Source organism: Macrobrachium nipponense, chromosome 21 (assembly GCF_015104395.2).
Source record: "Macrobrachium nipponense isolate FS-2020 chromosome 21, ASM1510439v2, whole genome shotgun sequence".
Lineage (NCBI taxonomy): Eukaryota > Metazoa > Arthropoda > Malacostraca > Decapoda > Palaemonidae > Macrobrachium > Macrobrachium nipponense.
The window spans coordinates 51,278,155-51,301,197 of NC_087212.1; the positions used below are offsets into that span (position 1 = coordinate 51,278,155).

General features: G+C 43.7%; 1 protein-coding gene across 2 annotated transcripts in view; it reads right to left on the minus strand.

Annotated features, from left to right (window-relative positions):
- Positions 1-22,814, minus strand: part of LOC135198029 (uncharacterized) — a 75,386-nt gene extending 52,572 nt beyond the window's left edge. Inside the window, exon 1 of one of the 2 annotated variants that reach the window (XM_064225388.1) lies at positions 22,435-22,814. The gene's annotated coding sequence lies outside the window, so the exon portion shown is untranslated. The remainder of the gene's footprint in view (positions 1-22,434) is intronic. The other variant, XM_064225390.1, reaches the window with a different exon arrangement.
- Positions 22,815-23,043: the final 229 nt, after the last annotated feature.

Below are 23,043 nucleotides of genomic sequence, written 5' to 3' on the forward strand. Positions count from 1 at the left end.
TCCAAAGACTAAACAAAAGATATTTGGTTATCCATATTCTAACAGCAGTACAATTACAACAGTATAACAACCTGCTTTCATTGTATTAAACGTTACCAGAATTACTTGTCAATTTTTAATTGTGTTTGTTAAGGGATAATTCTCAGTTTATGTAACATTAGTACATATTGCCCTTAATAAAATCAAAGTTCCAAGATGCAAGTTAACATAGCTGAAGTCACTTGACCCAAGGAGTTGGTTAAGTACCTGCCTCCTCTGTAATGTTATATGTATGCAACTACCTTTCACTACATAATAGACAGCACATAGCAGGCTGTTTCTCTGTGTTGTTTGTGCCAATTATTTATTACATAATAAAGACATCATGTAGGAGGCCATTGTCAAATATACAATGTTTAAATAGGTTCAAGAGTAATGGCACATTAACAGTTAGTGAATAAACTGAATATGAGCATACACTTGTTTTACAAGTGAAGTTATGAAATTTACCCAATAAACTGCTATGCTGAAGTCACAAGGAACCTACATGGGCAACTATTCTAAGAGTGGGTTCAGTGTTTCCACACTGCATTTGATCCAAGATTATTACTAATTCAATGAAGGTCATCCAAACTTTTTATGCCTTACTGGACAGATTCCCTCATATGAGCAGCAATAACAAGTTTTGGGTGGAGGACGGATCAACTCATTGTGAATCAATACTATCCGACACCGATTTCAAGAAATTGGGCAGGGAAACTTTCTGGTGTGGTAATTCGATAGCTCACAAAGTCACTAATGGCAACATTTAGACTGGCTAAAAGCAAGTGGGCAGCTCATGAGACAGTTAGTTATGATCTTTACATGAAGGGAGCATGCACTGCCTCTCTCTCACACGACATCTTTTTATGTTTTCTCATGAATACACCCTGGGAATCCTGTTGGCTTTAGTTCTTATCTTTTATGAAAGTATGTCAGTTACAATTGTAGTTTTGCAAAGAAAAGTGCAGAAATATTTGAAAATATAAGCATAATCCAAAAATTCAGCATCTTCGATCTCAATAAATTAAAGCAAATATTTTACAACAAACATATTCAGAATTTGTTACTGATTTTAGTTCTTATGTTATGATATTGTATGAGCTGTAATTATAATTTTACAAAATAATATAAATTTGTTAGAAAAAACATGCATAACTAGGTAAAATTAACTATGTACTGTGTTATAAAAGAGGCCTCACTTGGTGCTGTAAATAGTAATTTTCAACTTGTAGAAAGTAGGGAAAATTTTTTTATTTTTTATCTTACATCTTGTGCATTTGCCCTCTTTCCATAGTTTTTTTTTTTTTTTTTTTTTTTTTTTAAATTGACTGGCCTAAAAGTTTCCCCCAGGCCTGGTTCTGCATACCAATTTTTTTACCCTGGCTCTTATGGGTTAAAGACACATTCTACTTATAAAAAAAAAAAAAAAAAAAAAAAAAAAAAAAAAAAAAAAAAAAAAACAAAAAAAAAAAAAAAAAAAAAAAAAAAAAAAACTTTCTACATTACAATAAGCTATCACCAAAAGACCTAGACAAAATACTCTTCTCATATTTTCACATCCAGAATCACCTCCTGACGGATCAAAATTTGTTCTTTGTAGAAATAACATGCTCTATAAATGCACATGGCTTGCCTGTCTAACTGCAACCTCACCCCTTGCTCTCTCTCCTTATATGTTATTCAAGCACATGTGATTATGTATTCTGTTTCTTTTCATATCTGTATTTACAAATCAATTTTCAAGGCTAACCATGCAGATAAACACCAAAACATTGGATAAATAGAATAGTTGCTGGAAGGTAGAAAAAAAAAAAAAAAAAAAAAAAAAAAAAAAACTCACCTGGTTTTTCGTTTTCTTCTGGGATAATCCCATTCTCTCTATGCACCGTGGTAGAATCTTTCGATGTTACACCAGGAAATGGACTGGTACAAATTTTGGGAGGGGTCCTGTTGCCAGGGGCGAATTCCTGATCTGTAGTAAGAAGTTCCTCTCATAAATGATTCCTGGTTCCTGTAATAAATAAACTTAGCTTGCTTATAATGCATAGCATAACCACACCAAAGTATCCTTAATTTGCAGCCACCCATGTTGTGACTGAAAAATTCAACTAATCAAAAATACAATGTACTAACACACACCATACCATGTTATCTACTAAAACCCTTATAAAGAAAGCAATACATTTTAAATAAGATTTCCGACCTTGCATCAAGAATCTAACCCCGTATTAAGCCAAGGATCATCTGAACTATAACACTGACAAACTTTTATGGAAATCTAACTAGGTTAATAATACTAAATATATACAAATGTGTATGTCCCGTATTCTTCAAGTAACAACTTCTAAATGTAGGCGGCTCTTTGGGAAACAAGGCTTGAAACACTGTTTTTCTTCTCACCTGCTGAATCGAAGTTAATGGCACCTCGGCAAAGCGGATCAGTGGCACCTCCACAGACCCAACTTACAGGATTTCATTACTTATTAGATGTGTCTAAGACCAAGAAAAACTTTGCTTTTGCAAGTATGCATGGTTATTTTTCTCTTATGTTACAGGTAAATAATGTAATGTAGCACTGTACTGTTAAAGTTAGGCTTTAAAAGTAATTTTCGGGAGAGAGTGTCACTCCTTATTCATCTAAAAATTTTGTGCCAAGTGCTAAGAAATGTTGATAAGTTTGATTAAAGTTTGACGGCATGCATATATGTTTTGTACCTGTATTTCAGAACAGGTAATTGCACTACTGCTCATCATTGTTAACCAATGTACAAAACCAGTTCTCTATGTGCACTCTTTCAAAGTGATTGGGCCATGCTTTCCTGCTTTTTTGTGTGAGCATATGCACTATAATTCTTGGGTGCACTTGTCAGCCAAACATTTATGCTTAAAAAAAGCTTTTTTTTTTAATGTGCTGTGCCTCTTCATTTCAATGTGCAACCATGTGCACACAAATTTTTATGACTGAGTTACAAAGAAGTACCACTACCTCACCCTGGGCACTCTACACCTCAAGAGTTTGAATAACATTGTTTACTACATTATATAACAATGGCATTCAAAGATTCTGGCTGGCCTAAAATATCCCAGTATTCTAAACACTGGGATTTGGTGCTCCTTTCAAAGTGACTGGGCCAAGCTTCTTTACTTTATTTGGGAGATCTAGCTAATAACTCTCCGTTGGGTATTTCTTTGAAAATTACAGTCTCCTATAGTATTTGGGTTGCTTATTTTTGGAGGGTTAACTATAATTAACCCCCATGGGCTAGCACTTAACACAGCGAAATATATTTGACGCCCCTATCTCTAGCGGCTGTCATATTCGCGGGTATGTTCCTTGCAGTTCGAGTGGAGTTATTGCCGTGAATTACCCTTTATTGCATGAGCACATACTCTGAAATTCGTGTGTACACTGTAAATCAAGGTAGTATAAATGCGTAAAGAAGTTTAATTGGAATTTAATTTTAAAAAGTGATTATGCCATAACCTACCTCAGTTTCATTGTGCAAGCATGTACTCTGAAATCCTAAAATATGTTATTGTTATAATACAATTAAGTTTGTTCATACTTACCTGGCAGATATATATATAGCTGTATTTCTGACGTCCGACAGAATTTCAAAATTCGCGGCACACGTAGTGGGGCGGTCAGGTGGTAGTACCCATTCCCGCCGCTGGGCGGCGGATATCAGGAACCATTCCCATTTTCTATTCATATTTATTCATGGCCCTTGTCTCCTGAGGGGAGGAGGGTGGGCACTCTAAGTATATATATCTGCAGGTAAGTATGAACAAACTTAATTGTATTATAACAATAACATTTTGTTCATGAAACTTACCTGACAGATATATATATAGCTGAATCACACCTTCGGATGGTGGGTAGAGACAGACTAGGATTTTTAGGAAATTTAAATTAAAATAAAAGATTAACTTATTGGTTCCTTACCTGATAGCAAAGTAGACTATGTGATTACTGTCACCTAAAGCCTGCTTATGCTTTATCAGAGTTTGCCAGCCAGGTTTTGACCTGTAGTGCTGGTGCTCTCTGGATGCTCTGTCAACGGGGACGTGACCACAATGCGACAAGACCATCTAGGCAAACATATGGCAGTAACACAGCAACCGACCACCACCTGACCAACTAACGCAAAAAACCCCTGATATTAACACTATGGAATGGGAGATTTTCACAGAAGATCTCACCATCAACCAAAAAACACAATAAACTAACCTAACTAAGCTAAGGGATAGGGAGAGAGCTACCTTCAGCCCCCAAAACTGTGTCTGCCGAAATGTAAGGTCCCAAAGAACTACAGTTCTCGTAAATCGTTCTCACATCCCGGAGGTAATGTGAGGCGAATACGGAATTGCTCCTCCAGAAGGTGCTATCAAGAATATCTCTGATTAGACATGTTCCTTTGGAAGGCAAGAGAGGTAGCTACGGCTCTGACCTCGTGAGCTTTCACTTTAAAGAGGCTCATATCAGTCTTCGGCAAGATGAATGAGCCTCTTTAATGACGTCCCTCAAGAAGAAAGCAACAGCATTCTTCGACAACGGCAAATCCGGTCTCTTCACCGAGCACCAGAGATTACCTGAGGGACCTCTTATCTCTCTAGTCCTATTCACATAGAACTTGAGAGCCCTGACAGGGCACAGGGCTCTTCTCTGGTTCTTGACCCACAAGACTCGATATTCCTTTGATTTCAAAGCTCTTGGCCAAGGATTAGACGGGTTCTCGTTCTTAGCCAAGAAAGAAGGGTTCACAACGAGCAGACAGCGCTGTCTCCCTTGAAACCCACTAGGCTACTGAACGCTTGGATTTCACTAACTCTCTTCGCCGTCGCCAGAGAAGCTAGGAAAAGCGTTTTCCTCGTTAAGTCCCTTAGAGAAGCTTCATGGAGAGGCTCAAAGGGACTTAGCATCAGATGTTTCAACACCACATCTAAATTCCATGAGGGCGGTCTTGCTTGTGGGAATTTTGGTGGTTTCAAACGACCTTAAGAGATCGTGCAGATCCTTATTGTCGGAGAGGTCCATTCCTCTGTGGCGAAAAACGGCAGATAACATACTCCTATAACCCCTTGATTGTAGGAACTGCCAATTTTTGCACATTTCTTAGATAGAGTAAGAAATCTGCTATCTGATTCACAGAGGTCTGGAAGAGGAAATTCCTTCCTTCTTGCACCATGCCCTGAAGGAGGCCACCACTTAGACTGATAGACAGCTCTTGAAGAGGCTCTTCGAGCATTAGCGATTGCTCTCGCAGCTGCCTTTGAAAAGCCTCTCGCTCTGGCCAGCTTTTCGATAGTCTGAACGCAGTCAGGGCCAGAGCGGAGAGGTTTTGGTGAAACCTTTTGAAGTGAGGCTGTCTGAGTAGATCTCTCCTCCAGGGCAAACGTTCTTGGGAAGTCCACAAGGAAACGTCATGACCTCTGTGAACCACTCTCTTGCTGGCCCACATTGGGGCAATCAGAGTCAACCTTGTCCCTTCTGACGCTGCGAACTTTCTCATTACGTCCCCCATGATCTTGAATGGGGGAAAGGCGTAAAGATCCAGGTCTGTCCAGTCCCAGAGCAACGCGTCCACTGCAATTGCCCCCTGGGTCCATAACCGGGGTGGGAGCAATACAGAGGAACCTCTTCGTCCTTGATGTAGCGAACAGGTCTACTAGAGGACGTCCCCACAATTTCCATAACTTTTGACAGACTTCCTGGTTGCAAGGTCCATTCTGTTGGTAGAATCTGATTCGGCGGCCTGAGAAGGTCCGCCCTGACATTCTGAACCCCTGCCACGAATCTTGTCAGGATCTTGATGCGCCTTGCGTCTGCCCATAGCAGAACTTCCTTCGCCAGGAGAAAAAGGGATCTGGAGCGAGTCCCTCCCTGATTCTTTAGATACGCAAGGGCTGTTTGGTACTGTCCGAGTTGACTTGAACAACCTTGCTTGACAGTTTTTCTTCGAAGAACTGCAGCGACAGGAATATCGCTGCCAGTTCCTTTACATTGATGTGCCAGGCTACCTGTACCCCTCTCCAGGAGCCTGACAACTTCCACCCCCCCTAGTGTTGACTCCCCAAACCGGAAATGGAAGCGTCTGAGAACAACACTAGGTCGGGGCTCAGAAGATTTAAGGAGAGGCCCTCTCGTAACTTCTGAGGGTCGAGCCACCATCTTAAGTGTACTCTTACTTCTTGGAGATCCTTAGGATCGCATTCAGGTCCCCTTTCGACGTCCATTCTTCCGCAAGGAAGAATTGAAGAGGCCTGAGGTGCAGTCTTCCCAGCGAGACAAACTTTTCTAGTGAGGTAAATGGTGCCCAGCAGACTCATCCACTCCTCACCGAACAAGCGCTCTCTCTAGGAAGGCTGCGACTTTCTCTAACCCCAGTCGCTGACGTTCCTGGGATGGAAACGCCCGAAAAGCCACTGAAATCCATCTGAATCCCCAGATACACGCTGGACTGTGTCGGGGTCAGATGCGACTTTTCGGTGTTGACCAACAGACCCAGAGGACTTTGCTAGGGCTAGCGTAAACTGAAGGTCCTTCAGACTTCTGCCTCGACGACGCTATGATCAGCCAATCGTCGAGGTAGAGGGATATCCTGATTCTTGACGAATGGAGCCACTTCGCTACATTCCTCATAATCATTGTGAAAACCATTGGGGCCGTGCTGAGACCGAAACAAAGGGCTCTGAACTGCCAAACCCTGTTGTCCAAGACGAATCTCAGGTACTTCCTTGAAAAGAGGGTGGGACTGGGACGTGGAAGTATGCGTCCTGCAGGTCTAGAGACACCATCCAGTCGCCAGGTCTCAATGCTCCCAGCACAGACTGAGGCGTCTCCATTCTGAACTTTATCTTTTCTACAAAAAAGATTTAGCCTGCTCACATCCAGGACCGGGCGCCAACCTGACGACTGCTTCGGCACTAGGAAAATCCTGTTGTAGAAGCCCGGTGACTCTAGGTCCAAGACTTGTTCCACCGCTCTTTTTTCGACCATCTGGTCTAAGAGATCGAAAAGAACACTTTTCTTCTCTCCCTGATAGATGGAGAGAGGTCTCTGGGAGTTGAAGTCAAAGGAGGAGGATGAAGAAAGGGGATCTTGTACCCCTTTCTACTATCTTGAGGGTCCAAGGATCCGACGCCTCTCTGCCTCCTCCAAAGACTCCGCAAAGAATTCCAGTCTGGCCCCGACTGGTGTCTGAAGGACGAGATCTTCATTTGCTGTTTTTCGGTTTGAATGAAGCTCTTCCTCTCGAAAACCCTCTCCCTCGAGGAGCTGCTCTCGAGGGGGGTGCCCCGCGAAAGGGTTTGACTTTCTTCGGGGGTTTGCTGAATGTTGAAGTGGAAGGAACCGCTGGACGTCTTGAAGACTGAACCAAGAGGTCTGGGTCGCCTTTTCTTGCAAACTCTGTGCAAGATCCTTACCATAGCCTGGGGGAAGAGATGGTCCGAAAGAGGCGCAAAGAGCAATTCCGCTTTCTGAGCGGGAGATACCGACTTAGCAGTAAAATTGCACAGCAGTGCTCTTTCTTCAGGAAGGCAGTTCCAAAATTCGAAACTAGCTCCTCCGAACCATCCCTGACGGCCTTGTCCATACATGACAACACGCTGGACAGCTCCCCCAGACTGAGAGAATCAGGACTTCTAGACTGAAGGTCCAAAACTCCCAGACACCAGTAGGAAATTAAACACATTAAGGGTACGAAGAAGTCCCTTCAAGTGGTGGTCAGTCTCAACCGGAGTCCAGGTCACCTTAGCAGACGCTAAGAGAGACCTCCTCTGGGCGTCCACTAAACTGGAGTAGTCACCCAACGCGGAGAAGGGACCTTTATCCCCACATCCTCCTTGGTCTCATACCAAACTCCTCCTTTCCCGGCGAGTCTAGAGGGTGGATGGGCGAAAGTGGTCTTGCCCTGATCCTTCCTTCCTTCTGGACATAAAGTCATTGAAGTTTCTTAAACGCCCTCTTGGTCGACAGCGGACGTCTTCATTTCGACGAAGTTCAGGGGTCTTTACGGTCTTGGAAGACGAAAGTTGTGAGGGAGGAGACCTAGGGGCTGTCGGCTGGAACTTGTCCCCGAATGCTGAACGTAACAGCCTAACAAGAACCTTGTAGTCCGAGACAGCTGAAGCTACGGCTGTTCTTACCTCTACGGAGCTCCCTGGACTACTAAGTTCCCCTTCCTCCCTAAGAGGAACTGGAGAACGCCTATCAGGAGAGGGAGTACCTCCCGTAGGCTCAATCCTGACTAAAGACTTCCGTTGGTTGGAAGTATCCGCTACAGGTACGGAAGCGGCCGTACGTTGATCTTTAGAGGCACGGACATCTTCCGAAAGAGGAGCGTCCTTAGAAGCCACGTGAACTGTCTTAACAGAAGCTCCCCTACGAAAGGAAGCGCGAGCTTCCTGACGAGCGGCGCCAAAACGTCCTGCTTAGACAAGCGAGCGTCCTGCTTTGCAGTCTCAAAAGCGTCCTGCTTCGCTCGAAAAGCGTCCTGCTTCACACGGCGAGCGTCCTGCGGAGCGTCCCCAAAAGCGTCCTTGTCTAAAAACCAGAAGACGGTCCTGCTTCGCACGCCGAGCGTCCTTAAAAGAGTCTTGAAGAGAGCTCAAAGCGTCCTGTCTAGAACGCCGAGCGTCCTGCCGAGCGTCCTCAACCGCTACTTGCCGAGAGCGTAAAGCGTCCTGCTTCGAACGCCGAGCGTCTTCTCCTGAGAGAGTAAAAGGTCTGCTAGGAGAACGAGAACGTTGACGATCCGGAGGCGGAGAGAGAGACGAGCGAGCTGAGAGAGAATGAGGCCGCTTCGTCCTCTTGACGGGCAGCCGAACGTCCTTCCTACGCTTAGGCTCGACTGCTGCTGGGCAAGTCCTCTGAGCCATCAGCGACGTAATCTGGTCCTGAAGGGACACAAGGATATCCTTCGTAGGTGACGAAGGAGCAAAAGAAGGGGCAGGACTGAGACTGCGAGAAGGCGAGGGGCGAGGGAGGGGACGCCTCCTTCCTTCTAGCAGGTACAGCTATCTGCCTCTCAGTGAACAGCCTGTGCGTGGAAACGAACGTCCTCATCGGAAGAAAGCCTTCCTCTCTTCTGAGGAGGAAAGGCGTCGTAAGCGTCCTCTGACGAAAGAGGAGACATAGGACGTGAAGCGTCCTCAAAGCGAAAAGTCCTTTTCAACGGACGCGAGTCTCTCCGAGCGCTCCACCCCTTGCGCGGGGAGGACGCTTCGGAGGACGAAAAGCAATCTTTCAGGATACGCGCTCGTGCGCGCTCCTTGGCAGCCTGGGATTTAGCAACAAGGCCTGCCGAAGGGACGCCAGATCGGTGGGGAGCCCCCGTAACCCTCTTGCGGCTTTCGACATACCCACTCCCTGAGTCCTGGGAGTCCGATAGAGGTCTAGGCCTAGAGGCATTATGGGGCCGATCTGACGCCCCCCCCTCCACAACACTAGGGGCACTAACACAAACTTTCACTGGGCCGGTTTCTAGGCCAAAACTTTAGATTCGAGAGCACGAATAGACTCTAGAATCAGAGAAAGGGTGTTACCTTCTCCAGACAGCACTGGGGCCCGAAGGCAACAACACAGGATTAGGTTGGGCGAAATCTACTGGTGTTAGAGGAGGAGAAATGTTACTATCCTTACCTTTAGTAGAGCTGCCCTTGGAGGAAGACCTCCTGACTCTATCGCGCTCCAATTTACGCCGATAGGTCTCATACATCCTCCATTTATCATCATCCAAATCCTTACATTTCATTGCACCGATCATCAAACCACGCAAACTTGCCCCCTGCAATCCATACAAACTGTGTGAGGATCAACTGAAGGTTTAAGAAGCCTCACCTTACATTCACTCCTCACACACACTCTGAAACTTCCCGAACTTGATCCAGACATACTGAATCCAGAAAAGCCAATCCAAAATCAAAAACCAATCCACTATTACGCGTGCCAATCCAACAATCCAGAAGTCGATACCAAAAGTCAATCCAGATAATATTAAGCGAGATATGAAAAATCCTAGACGGAGGTACTGTAAACAGATGTTTGCAGCACCGGCGACAGAAAAAATATGAATAGAAAATGGGAATGGTTCCTGATATCCGCCGCCCAGCGGCGGGAATGGGTACTACCACCTGACCGCCCCACTACGTGTGCCGCGAATTTTGAAATTCTGTCGGACGTCAGAAATACAGCTATATATATATCTGTCAGGTAAGTTTCATGAACAAACTGAGGTTTAAAGTGGTGCCACTTTGGCTGACCACTCCACAGCCATACCCACCTTGACATCACTGATTAAGCCATTTAAATTTGAATTACATAACACAGGAACTTACTGCTTGTGACTGGCATTAAACCGTCCTAAGCCACCAAAAACCCAATGGAGCGGCACTTGGCACACTTCAATCATCACTTTCAAGCTAATAGGGGGAAAACCGCAGTGGATCCATCGTCATCGCGTGGATCAGCCTTATTTACTCTATATTTAATTGGTGAAACAAGATTACAATTAAATCTTTAATTTTTGTTTGTATGGTGTTTTTACGTTGCATGGAACCAGTGGTTTATTCAGCAACGGGCCCAACGGCTTTACGTGACTTCCAAACCACGTCTTTAAGCATACCATTCAAAAGAATGAAGTTTCGTCAAACAACAATGTGATACATGAAAGCGCCATACAAACTAAAATAAGCATGTGAGGTCTTTGTAAAATATGTTTTCAAGGCAGTTTTGAAATCCAATACGGCGACACCCACGTGAGGTGCCGTTCGTAAGCGCAGCGGAGCCACCATCTTTCCCAGCACTCATTTGAAAAAGGTTGGCGTATATATGTAACGTTTATTGATTTTTATTCAAGATTGCAGTTGTAATCAGCACAATAAAACAACATTTGTTGCCTATATTAGTGAAAGTATGAAACTTCTTATTCTCAGGGTCAAGGTTTGAACTGAAATTCATTTTTACCTTGTAATTGGTGGTTTTATCCTCACTGCCATCACAACTGAAACTCCACAGTGCTTATTTGATTGTAACTATACATGTTTTGGTCATAATTCACTCCAAATTGCACTTAAACTACTTTGCGGTTCCTGGTTCCTATGCGCTCACGAGTACACTGTTTATGAGGTGCAAAGCTTTATTCCCTTAAGTTGTTTACTTTACTCGTTATTTAGTTTAACTTTATTGTTACTTCAAAAAGTTTATTTAATTCAAGTCTATTATCCCTTTTTGGCAACCAAATTAACCCCAAAAAATTACAGATATTTCTAAAGTAGATACAAGCAGATGGCAAAATGACTCATCGTTGCCAATCTAGTGGAGTTTCACACATACGCTGATGCATTTACAAACTGTTTCCATGAATTCTAGTTGTCATAGTAATCCAATAATGATAAAATTGCTACAATATGTATATATGTATACTACAAATAGATACACTAATTTCACTTATTTCCCTGGTTTTGTGTAGGTCTTATACCCAGTTTGGAGGGTAAACATATACCAATTGGCAACACTGATAAACAACAGAAGAGCACGAAGAACACCATAGGTACCGTTCACAGCAAAACTGGCGATATTTGAGTCAGGAATCTAGTTACTTTTTCAACAACAAATATTTGCAAATTAATAATCCTGAATATGTAAAAAAAAAAAAAAAAATAAAAAAAATAAAAAAACCTATGTAATTCATGACCTTACACTGCCATTTAACTATTTATTCTAATAATTATCTGGTGCACACTTCTTCTTCTACCAAAAAATTGTAGTTTCCTTGGATAAGTCGTGGGTGGAAGTCATTGTTTACGATTTTGGGAAGTAAGTTGCCCCAGCGTCTAGGGGTACGGGAAGTGGTGTGCGGATTTAGCACCTGGAATGGGAAGTTTATTGACACAAGCGATTCCGCAAACATCGAGATGGCGTCAATCTTCTAAATATTCAGAGTTGTAAGTAAAAATTTCGGAAGTGTCATAGATGTAAAGTAAAAATTTTGAAAGTGTCATGGAGGTATGTGTGGACTGCGTAGAGCCAGACTTTCATTAACCTGTTTAACCTTCAAATATGACCTTAATTTCTAACTTTGGAGAAAATACTTACTTCGAAAGGAGAGTAGAGCCTTGAGGTGTTGCTCTCACCACCAACAACTTGTGACTGTTGCCCATCTCTGGTGTCAGAACATGTTAAAGTACTTTTTCAGAGGGTGGTCTTCACACGCGGTTGAAACTGGATCTGCTAGTCCAGTCAGTTGTTTCCCCTATGCTATACTCAGAAGTTTGGGCATAGGCTGAACAAAACTAGAGAAAACTGTTAAGCAGTGTTTGAAAGACAGCTAGTATATAGGATAATGAAGAGTAATCCAGATGTGCCAATATTTACACTTTAGAAAGTCCATATACACAATGGTAATTTCTCAAACAAGCAAAAGATGGTAAATTTCTCATAGCCTGTTACTTTGGTAGATTTCTCAAGTTACCTCAGCAATAACCTATACATTATAATATGCTTAGGCTATAGGCTAGACCCTTTCCTATAGTCAAAATGATATTGTTATGTTACAATAAAGTTTCATACATACTTACCTGGCAGATATATACATAGCTAAGACTCCGTCGTCCCCGACAGAAATTCAAATTTCGCGCCACTCGCTACAGGTAGGTCAGGTGATCTACCTGCCTGCCCTGGGCGGCAGGACTAGGAACCATCCCCGTTTTCTATCATATTTTCTCTCTTCCACCTGTCTCCTGCGGGGAGGCTGGGTGGGCCTTTAATTGTATATATCTGCCAGGTAAGTATGTATGAAACTTTATTGTAACATAACAATATCATTTTCATACAATCAACTTACCTGTCAGATATATACATAGCTGATTGGCACCCTTCGGTGGAGGGTAAGAGACAGCTACTATATGGAATAGACAGGTAAACAACATATGTTGTAGGTATAAAAAAAAAACCTTGGTTCCTACCTGATAGGTGGTAGACTTCGTGGGTGTTTGCCCAGTAGTCTGCATCACCTCAAGAAACTTTAGCGAGATATGTGATCTATGGCCAAGAGTTCTTGTGGGTCTGCCGATGGGGTCTTACCCACTTACTCAGCAGAGCCTAAAAGGACTTTGTCAATGGGTGCTGATCCACTTATATGACAATACACCTTATGAAGGAGCACACAACCAATCCCGACCACCTGATCCTAACCATGTGTTAGAACTAAGGATTGTTACGAGTTATCCCCGAACTCGTCACAACAACCGTAACTAAAAACCACTACGCACACATACAAAATTTTCAAAAAAAAAATTTTACTCAACTAATTGGATATGACAAGAATTCTCTTATGAACAACATAGACGGCCGCCCGTGCGAGCCTGAATCCTCCATTGTTCGAAGAGATTCTCGACCATATCCAAACAGAAGAACAGTATATACATTTTAAGGATTGGTGTCGGCTCCCGTACCCAGAATCGTATCTGCCGATACGATAGGACCTAGAGAAAAACACTTCTCATACGTCACACGCACGTCTTTCAAGTAATGAGATGCAAATACTGAGTTGCATCTCCAGTATGTCGTATCTATAATGTTTTTAAGCGACATATTCTTATAGAACGAGAGAGACGTCGCAACCGCTCTTACTTCATGAGCTTTTACTCTCAGGAGTTGTAATTGTTCGTCAGGACAGACCTTATGAGCGTCCGTAATGACGTTCCTTACAAAGAACGCCAGAGCATTCTTGGACATCAGTCTGTGGGGTCTTTGACCGCGCACCAAAGACCTTGTCTAGAGCCTCCCAACTGACGCTTTCTCTGAAAGATAGAAACTTCAGAGATCTAACCGGGCATAGAGACCTCTCTGCTTCTCTGCCTACTAGACTCGACATTCCTTTGACTTCGAATGACCTAGGCCAGGGATTCGTGGGATTCTCGTTTTCGCTCAAAAAAACAGTGGTCCTTAAACGAGCAAATAGCTGAGTCTCCCTTGAATCCTACTTTATCCTGCAGAGCTTGTAATTCACCTAATTCTTTTTGCCGTAGCTAAAGATAAAAGGAATATGCATTTTCTAGTTATGTCCCTAAACGATGCCAGATGAGGAGGCTCGAATCTATCCGAAGACAGATATTTGAGGACTACGTCCAAGTTCCAGTTCGGAGGTACTGGTTCCTTAGACTTCGAAGTCTCAAAAGATCTTATGAGATCGTGGAGATCTTTGTTATTCGCTAGATCTAATCCTCTGTTCCTGAATACAGCCGAGAGCATACTTCTGTATCCCTTTATTGTGGATACGGTAGATGAGATTTACTCTCAGGAATAGCAAGAAATCAGCAATTTCCGCTATAGAGGTAGAGGAGGAGGACAACTTCTTGGCTCTCACCCACCTTCTAAAGACCTCCCACTTCGACTGTATACTTTCGTAGTGGAGGTTCTGCGAGCTCTCGCGATCGCGCTTGCCACTTCGCGAGAAAAGCCTCTCGCTCTGACAAGTCTTTCGATAGTCGAAAGGCAGTCAGAGCGAGAGCAGGGAGGTTTTGATGGTACCTCTTGAAGTGTGGTTGTTTGAGAAGATCCGTCCTTCTTGGTAGGGATCTTGGAAAGTCTACGATCCACTCTACCACCTCCGTGAACCATTCCTGGGCCGGCCAAAAGGGGGCTATTAACGTCATCCTCGTCTCTTTTGACGCCACAACTTTTTCATTACTAACCCCAGGATTTTGAATGGGGGAAAAGCATAAACGTCTACTCGAGACCAGTTTAGCAGGAAGGCGTCTACCATAATTGCTCTTGGATCTTCCACGACCGAGCAAAACACTGGGAGCCTTTTTGAAATGAATGTAGCGAAGAGATCCACATGAGGATTCCCCCACCCCCAGAGACCAGAGATCGAGACCCACACTTCCTCTGTAGAGTCCATTCTGTATGAAGGACCTGGTTCCTCCTGCTGAGCCTGTCCGCCCTCACATTCCTTACTCCCTGTACGAACCTTGTCAGCAGGGAGATTTTCCTGTGAGACGTCCAAAGTAATAGGTCTCTCGTGAGCTCGTAAAGGAAAAGAGGAGTGCGTCCCTCCCTGTTTCCGAATGTAGGCAAGTGCGGTGGTGTTGTCCATGTTTACTTGCACTACCTTGTTTGTCACCAGAGGTTCTAGGCTCTTCAAGGCCAGATGTACGGCGAAGAGCTCTTTGCAGTTTATGTGCCAGGACACCTGTGCTGGTTCCCAGGTGCCTGACACTTCCTCTGAGCCTAATGTCGTCCCACAACCCGTCTCCGACGCGTCGGAGAACAACACTAGGTCTGGGTTCTGTGTTCTTAGAGAGATCCCTTTGTTCTCTTCCAGAGGTAGCAACCACCACTGTAGGTGTCCTTTATCTCCACTGGAATGGGAAAAACGTCCGACAGTTGTCCTGTTTTCCAGCTCCAAGACTTCTTGAGGAAGAATTGAAGTGGACGGATATGAAGTCTTCCTAGAGGGAAGAATTGTTCCAGCGAGGAAAGCGTCCCCAGAAGGCTCAACCATTCCCTCGCTGACGTTTGTTGCTTCTCTAAGAAGAGAGAGATTATCCGCAAACCTTTTGCGGTTCTCTCTTGCGAAGGAAAAACTCGAAAACCCCCGAGAATCCATCAGAATCCCCAGATAGACTAGGTCCTGTCTGGGGTCAGCTGAGACTTCTCGAGGTTCACAAGCAATCCCAACGCCTTGGTCAAATCCAGAGTTAACTTTAGGTCCTCCAAGCACTGTCTCTCCGATCTGGCCCTGATGAGCCAGTCGTCTAGATACATAGAGACATTCACTCCTTTGAGATGAAGAAATCTCGCCACATTCCTCATCAGGCTTGTGAAGACCTGAGGAGCTGTGGAGGCCGAAACACAAGGCTCTGAACTGAAAGATCCTTCCCCCGTCATGAACGGAGGTACTTCTTCGATGAAGGGTGGATCGGGACGTGAAAGTAGGCGTCCTGGAGATCTAGAGACACCATCCAATCTCCTTGTCGCAATGACGCTAGGGACTGAAGCAGAAGTCTCCATGGAGAACTTCTCCTTCTGCACAAATTTGTTCAGAGAGCTGACGTCTAGTACTGGTCTCCAGCCTCCCGAGGCTTTCGCCACTAGAAAAAGGCGATTGTAAAACCCCGGGGAGTTTTGATCCAGTACTAGTTCTATTGCACTCTTGTCCCACATCTGTTCCACCATCGATCGAAGAGTATCCCTCAGCACAGGGTCCTTGTACTTGGCTGATAGTTCCCTTGGTATTGACGTTAGGGGAGGAGTATTCAGGAAAGGGATACGATATCCTTCCTTATGATTTTTCAATGAAGACGCGTCTGCGTTATCAGTGTCCAGGCCTCCACGAATCCCAGGAGCCTGGCACCTACTGGTGCTTGGAGGAGAAATGTTTCATTTTCCCTTTTTAAAGGGACGAAAGGCGGACCTACCTCTCTTCTCCGGAGCCTTCCTTCTTGCGGGAGGTCTGGAGGTCGGACCACCTCGAAAGGGCTGCATAGAAGTGCTAGGTCCTTTCTTGTCAGATACTAAAGTAGGTTTCTTCTTCCTAGCCGACTGCGTCAGAAGATCCTGCGTCGCCTTCTCAGTTAAGAGTGAGCCCACGTCCTTCACTAACTGAGAAGGGAACAAATAGTCGGACAGAGGTGCATACAGTAGAGCTGCCCTCTGAGCATGCGAGACTGCCTTTGTTAAGAAGGCGCCATACACCGTCCTTTTCTTCAAAGACCTGCTCCAAATAATGAAGAGACTTCAAAAGATCCATCCTGTACCGCTTTGTCGATGCAAGACAAAATGCATAACAGGGCTTCAGGTTCGATTCCCTCTGAATCATGAGCTTTCTTGGACATCACCCCAAGGGACCAATCTAAGAAGTTGAAGACTTCCAATACATGGAAGAGTCCCTTGAGGAGATGATCCAGTTCTGAAATACTCCATGTAATTCGAGCAGAATTGAGACTTGGACGCCTTGAAGCGTCAACTAACGTCGAAAAAATCTGCCTCTGTAGTAGAAGGGAGAGCGATACCCATATTCTCACCCCCGTCTTGTACCATATGCCTACTTTTCCCAGCTAACCTTGCTGGAGGCATGCAATACTGTCCTGACTAAGTCTTTCTTCGACTTCATCCAGGAGTCTAAGGCGTTTGGTAAAGCCCGCTTAATCATCGAGATGGCCTTGGGCATCTTCAGAAAAGACGAGGGCTTCTTCGCCTTCGCACTAAAAAGAGAGCGGAGCGCGGAGAAGGAGGAGCAGCCGGAGTCAACTCGTCTCCGTATTCCTCAAGAAGCAGGGTAGTCAACACCTTATAGTTGGACAAAGCCCTCTCTTCCATTGATCGTCATCCTCCGAGTTTTCCTCCAACTCGGGATATATCTGAGTTCCGTCCTTTCTGAACTTTCCTCTTCTGGAGGAGACAAACTCCTGATAGGAGAGGGGCTAAGGGAATGAAAGTCTTTCCTTTTTCCCGTTTTGATAGACTTGGAAGGCGTCACAACCTGCGGCTTCTCTTGCACTTTAGAAGACGTCTTGTATGACGCTTCCCGCTCTCCGAGCGTCATGTATGACGTCTCTTGTTGACGTCTTGATGACGCTCGCGTCTGGAAGACGCTCCGCTCTCTAAGGGCGTCCCCTACTCGGCGTCACAATCTTGGACGGAGCGTCACGTCTAAGATCCGTTTGAAATGACGCTTCACTTCTAAAAGACTTCTTTCGTTTCTCTTGTCTTACAACACTCTCGTCAGCCCCGTTCTAGTTCTCAAACTCGAAGCTCCTGCCAGAACGTTTAGCAGTTTCACATCTGTCTGACGCTTCTCTTCGAGCAGGTGAGAGAGGACGAGACTTCTTAATTGGAAGCGTCACGTCCTTCCGACGGGGCGCTAAAACTCCCACAAGAGATGACAGTTGTTCCTGAACCGCCATAATGATCTTTCTTGACGCTTCTCCCACGTCTAGTGCATGACGCCTTTCGTCATCACTCGGGGAAGAAGCATGACGGGGTACTTCCTCATAAGCGTCAGGTGACGCTGACAGCCACCCTTGCGCTTTCGTTAATAGCAGACGGGGCGTCATCTGAGAAGCGCTCTGGGCTCGAATCAATGTCTTGCTTCATATGACGCTTCAGCTTTTTCTATAGCGCCCTTGAGCTGGCTGCCATGAAGCAGAGCTAGCTGAAGGGACGTCTGACCGTTGGGGATTCCCCACGACCTCCTTAAGGCTTTTTCGACTTTCCCTTCCTCCTCTGGGCATGGGAGCTTGGAAGAGGTCTAGGCCTGGGAGCGCCGCAGGGACGATCAAACGCCCCCTCCACAACACTGATAGAACTCACTTCACTAAAATGTTCACTATCACTAGCCTTACCTTTCGAGTCAGCCATCTTGGACTTCATGTCTCTAATAGTCGCTTTCAGATTGGCGATCTCCGATGCCGAATCGAAAAAACATCTGAGAATGAGATATATAAGGGAGCAATCTACATCCGTAGGGTTAGAATTATCCGTGAAGGCTCAATAGGCCTTGAACTCACACCTTTCAGTCGTCTAACTCTATCCCTCTCTAACTTCTTCAAATAAGAAGTCAAAGTCTTCCACTCTTCTGCATTCAAACCCTCGCATTCCTTACAAGTGTTAATAGCAGAACACTGAAGACCCCCCTACATTTACGGCATACAGTGTGAGGATCAACCGAAGCTTTCGGTATCCTCACCCTGCAGCCTACATTCACACACATTCTCACACTCACATTAGAATCAGACATACTGAGAAAAATCCAAAAGAGTTATTCCAAAAACAGTCCACAGTAGCGAATGCCAAAACACGATCCAAATACGTCACCAAAAAGCCGAAAAAACGTTGATCAAAGGTTGAAAAATGAATCTAAGTCAGGAGGTAATAACAACAATGTTGATACCACCGGCGACAGAGAAAATATGATAGAAAACGGGGTGGTTCCTTAGTCCTGCCGCCACCCAGGGCAGGCAGGTAGATCACCTGACCTACCTGTAGCGAGTGGCGCGAAATTTGAATTTCTGTCGGGGACGACGGAGTCTTAGCTATGTATATATCTGACAGGTAAGTTGATTGTATGAAAATATTTCATTATTAGGGTAGAATATCACAGCAGGCCAAGCAGGCCACCTATAATCAACGCTAGCCACCCTCCGAAAAAGAACATTATAACGCGTCCTGACACCCGAGATGGGCATCAGTCGCGACTTGTTGTTGGTGAGAAACGGAGCTAAAGACCTCTACTCTCCTTTCGAAGTAAGTATTTTCTCCAAGTTAGAAATTAAGGCCAAATTTTAAGATTTAAACAGAGGGTACTGAAAATGGCGCCCACGGCAGTGGAAATCTCACCAAAACGCTTTAGAAATTTTTACTTACAACTAAAAATGTTTCGAAGATTGACGCCATCTCAATGTTTACGGAGTCGCTTGTGTCAACAAACTTCCCATTTCCTGTGATAAATCCGCACACCACTTGTACCCACAGACGCTGGAGCACTTTTATCACAACAATCGAAAAACGATTTCTCACCAACAAGAAGCCAGGAGTAAACAGCTGTTTTGGTAGAAGATGACGAGAAGCGTGCTCTTAGCTAATTTTTAAATAAGTAGTAAAACATCAATATTTTACATATTTATGATGATTAATTTGAAAATATTCGTTATTGAAAAGTAACTCGACTCTGACTCAATTTAAGTAATTATTTTTCTGAATTAGAACGTTCTTTTAAGTTCTGTATTATGACGTCACGACATCTTGACTTTCGTACCTATTGTAAATAATTGCTATACTCAACTGTCATTGCAGAACAGTTTACCAGTTATTCATGCAGATTGTTATCAGCTATACATGTAATTGTTATAATCGTAATGCGCATATATATCTTTATTATTTACTTTTTGGATATAGGAAGATGTTTTACTGCTGGATTATCGCCGTAGTGTGACGCAATCGTTTTCGGTCCATGGGCCTCTCTCTGTTTTCGCACCATAAGAAATTATGGGGCCGAATTTGCAATGACCAGAAAGTCGTTAAAAGAGGAAAGTTAGCATTGAGGGGCATATGTTTTGACTGAGAAAAATACAAATTTATTCAATAGCTACTTGTAAAAAAATACTTGGTTATAAAAACTTGATTGACAACTAAGCAGCATGTCTACTATGGGTTTCAGACAGTGCAAGCACGTTTTTGGGCAATACCTATTTCTGTAACGAACACTCGTAACAGAACGAGATTTTGCTATAGTGCATTACACCCAGTGCCGTAATTTATAAGGGTATCGTGAATCACTAATCGTAAAGAATAACGACACTTGTCCTTGTACCAAGAGACAAAAACTCCATTATGCAGAAATGGATACGAACACGTGTATAAAGCTCCACCTACCCTCTCCCCACCCCCCACCCCCCCTCCACCGCCATCCCTTTTCTTCTTCCGTTTCCTCCGCCTTCCTTTCTCCTCTCTCTCTCTCTGTCTCTCTCTCTACTCTCTCTCGTCTATTCTTCTCTCTCTCTCTCTCTCTAACTCTCTCTCTCTCTCTGTTGCCATTCGGTATGTGTTGACCCTCCAAACTGGGTATAAGACTACACACAAAACGTATATATACATAAATATTAAAGCAATTTTATCATTATTGCATTACTATGACAACTAGAATTCATGGAAACAGTTTATAATAATGGAACGGCGTATGTGTGAAGCCTCCACTAATGTGGCAACGATGATTTTGCCATTCTTAGCATGCAAACATTAAAGCATGTAAACATTAAAGCATGCAAACATTAAAGGTTACATTTATTTCTGGCATACGATTATTAAAGAAATTCAAAATACTAATAAAGACTGAAATCAATGAAAAGTGCTAGCAAAAACAAAAAAGCAAAAAAAAAAAAAAACGTAGTAGTTCCTCTGCACTTTTCCGTATTCGTTCCCTCTATTGGTTTTTCGGCAGCCAGATGTACGAAAACGTTAGAAACATTTGATTTTATCTACTTTAGAAATATCTGTAATTTTTCGGGGTAATTGGTTGCAAACAAGGGCATCAATATACATGAATTAAATCAAAATTTTTAAATAACAAAGTAAATTTAAACTAAATAACGAGTAAAGTAAACAGTTTAGGGAATAAAAACTTTGCAGTTCGTCGTCTGCTGTTCGTAATTGTGTTATGGCGCGCGCGCTTAGAAACCAGGAATAGCAACGGGTTTTTAAAAAGTGCAATGTGGAGTGAAACCGAGACCAAAATGTGTATAATAACAATCAAATAAGCACTGTGGAGTTTCAGTTGTGATGGCAGTAAGGATAAAAACCGCCGATTACAAGGTAAGAATGAATTCAGTTCAAACCATAACCCCGGGAATAAGTTTCATACTTTCACTAATATAGGCAACAAAATGTTGTTTTATTGTGCTGATTACAACTGCAATCTTGAGTAAGATCAATAAACGTTACATACATACGTTACATACTACGGTAACATTGTTCAAATGAGTGCTGGGAAGGCTGGGGAAAGAGGTGGCTGTCACTGATGAGAACCGTCCATGCAAACGTAGCCGCCATATTGGATTTCAAAACTGCCTTGAAAACATATTTTACGAAGAGCTCACATGCTTATTTTAGTTTGTATGGGGCTTTCATATATCACAATATGTTGACGAAACTTCAGTCTTTTAAATGGTATGCTTAGAGTTGCAATTGTATTCATGTTTCACCAATTAAATATAGAGTGAATAAGACCCGTCCACCGTGATGAGGGTTGGCCTGTCGTGATATTCTACCCTAAACAGTACCTCTTCCTTAAAATTATCCACACCAATAATACAGAATGGTACAGGCCTACCTATATAGGCACCTTTGAAGGCAGCCCAAATACACTAACTCAAATAAGCTAAGATGTAAAAATTAAAAATAAACAAAGCACTTTGACAAAAAAAAAAAAAAATGACAGGATATGCTGCTACCTATATAATTATGAAATGAAGATAAACGTGGACACCAGATGGCCAAAAAGGTCCAACAGTTGGGCACCAAAATATAACTAAATCTCACGACGATGATGGGTAGCTATTAAGATATAGGACTACCTAGTAGGTAGTAAGTAGCTACTACTTGAAGGCTAGGTAACATTAACTTCGAACTTTCATAAGGTACCTAGTAAATATCTATTCTAAATGCGCCTACAAACAGGCAGGCTACATCATTTTCTGAGATGCCATCAGCTCCAATTGAGATGCCAAAGACCCATAGCCTTGTAAGATGGCCAGTGTGGAGTGCCAGTGCCAGGACGGAGGATGTAAACAAACCCACCTGCTCGCTCACAAGGACGACCTTTACGCTAAGCAACAACGCGCTCACTTGTAATGGCATGACAGCACCTTGATCATATCAATACTATTCAACAATGTCATCTCTCTCACCTCCAGGAGTCGTTGAGAAGAGAGTTCCCCCTGGAGTTGTGCAGTAATCGTTGGGCAATTCCGCCGGTGAGTTAATGGTCACTCGTCGAGGAATACTTTGAGGCTTGGCCTGACTAGTAACAGCCTGGCGGGCAACAGGTGAAGCAGACATCTTTAATCGTATCGTCAAAAGTTTGTACTGACACTGAACTCGAGATCCTCTGAAGCTCTGCAAGGCAACAAAAACCCTTTCAAACAAAATTCGCCAATTCGATCGGTGTAGCACCAGCCCAGTACCGCGATGTTACTGCAACCTCCGTATCCCTCTTACCACCACTGAACAGCGTGAGCCGCGCTGCCGCTGGCAGGGGCGTCTGCGCATATTATTGGAACCTCGGCCCTGCTGCGTATCAACCACACACAGATCTAATACTATATGTAGAACACGTTTTCAAAATAAAGCGCCATGGTCTCTCATCCTTCATTAAACTTTTATAAGTTTCGCTCTCAATAACCAACATAACAGGGGACTTTTTTTCATTTACTTGTAATCCTTACCTACCATGAAGAAACATCACTCTATTAGGGAGATCAAAGAAAATATCCTCGTACGTCGGTCAGAGTAAAACC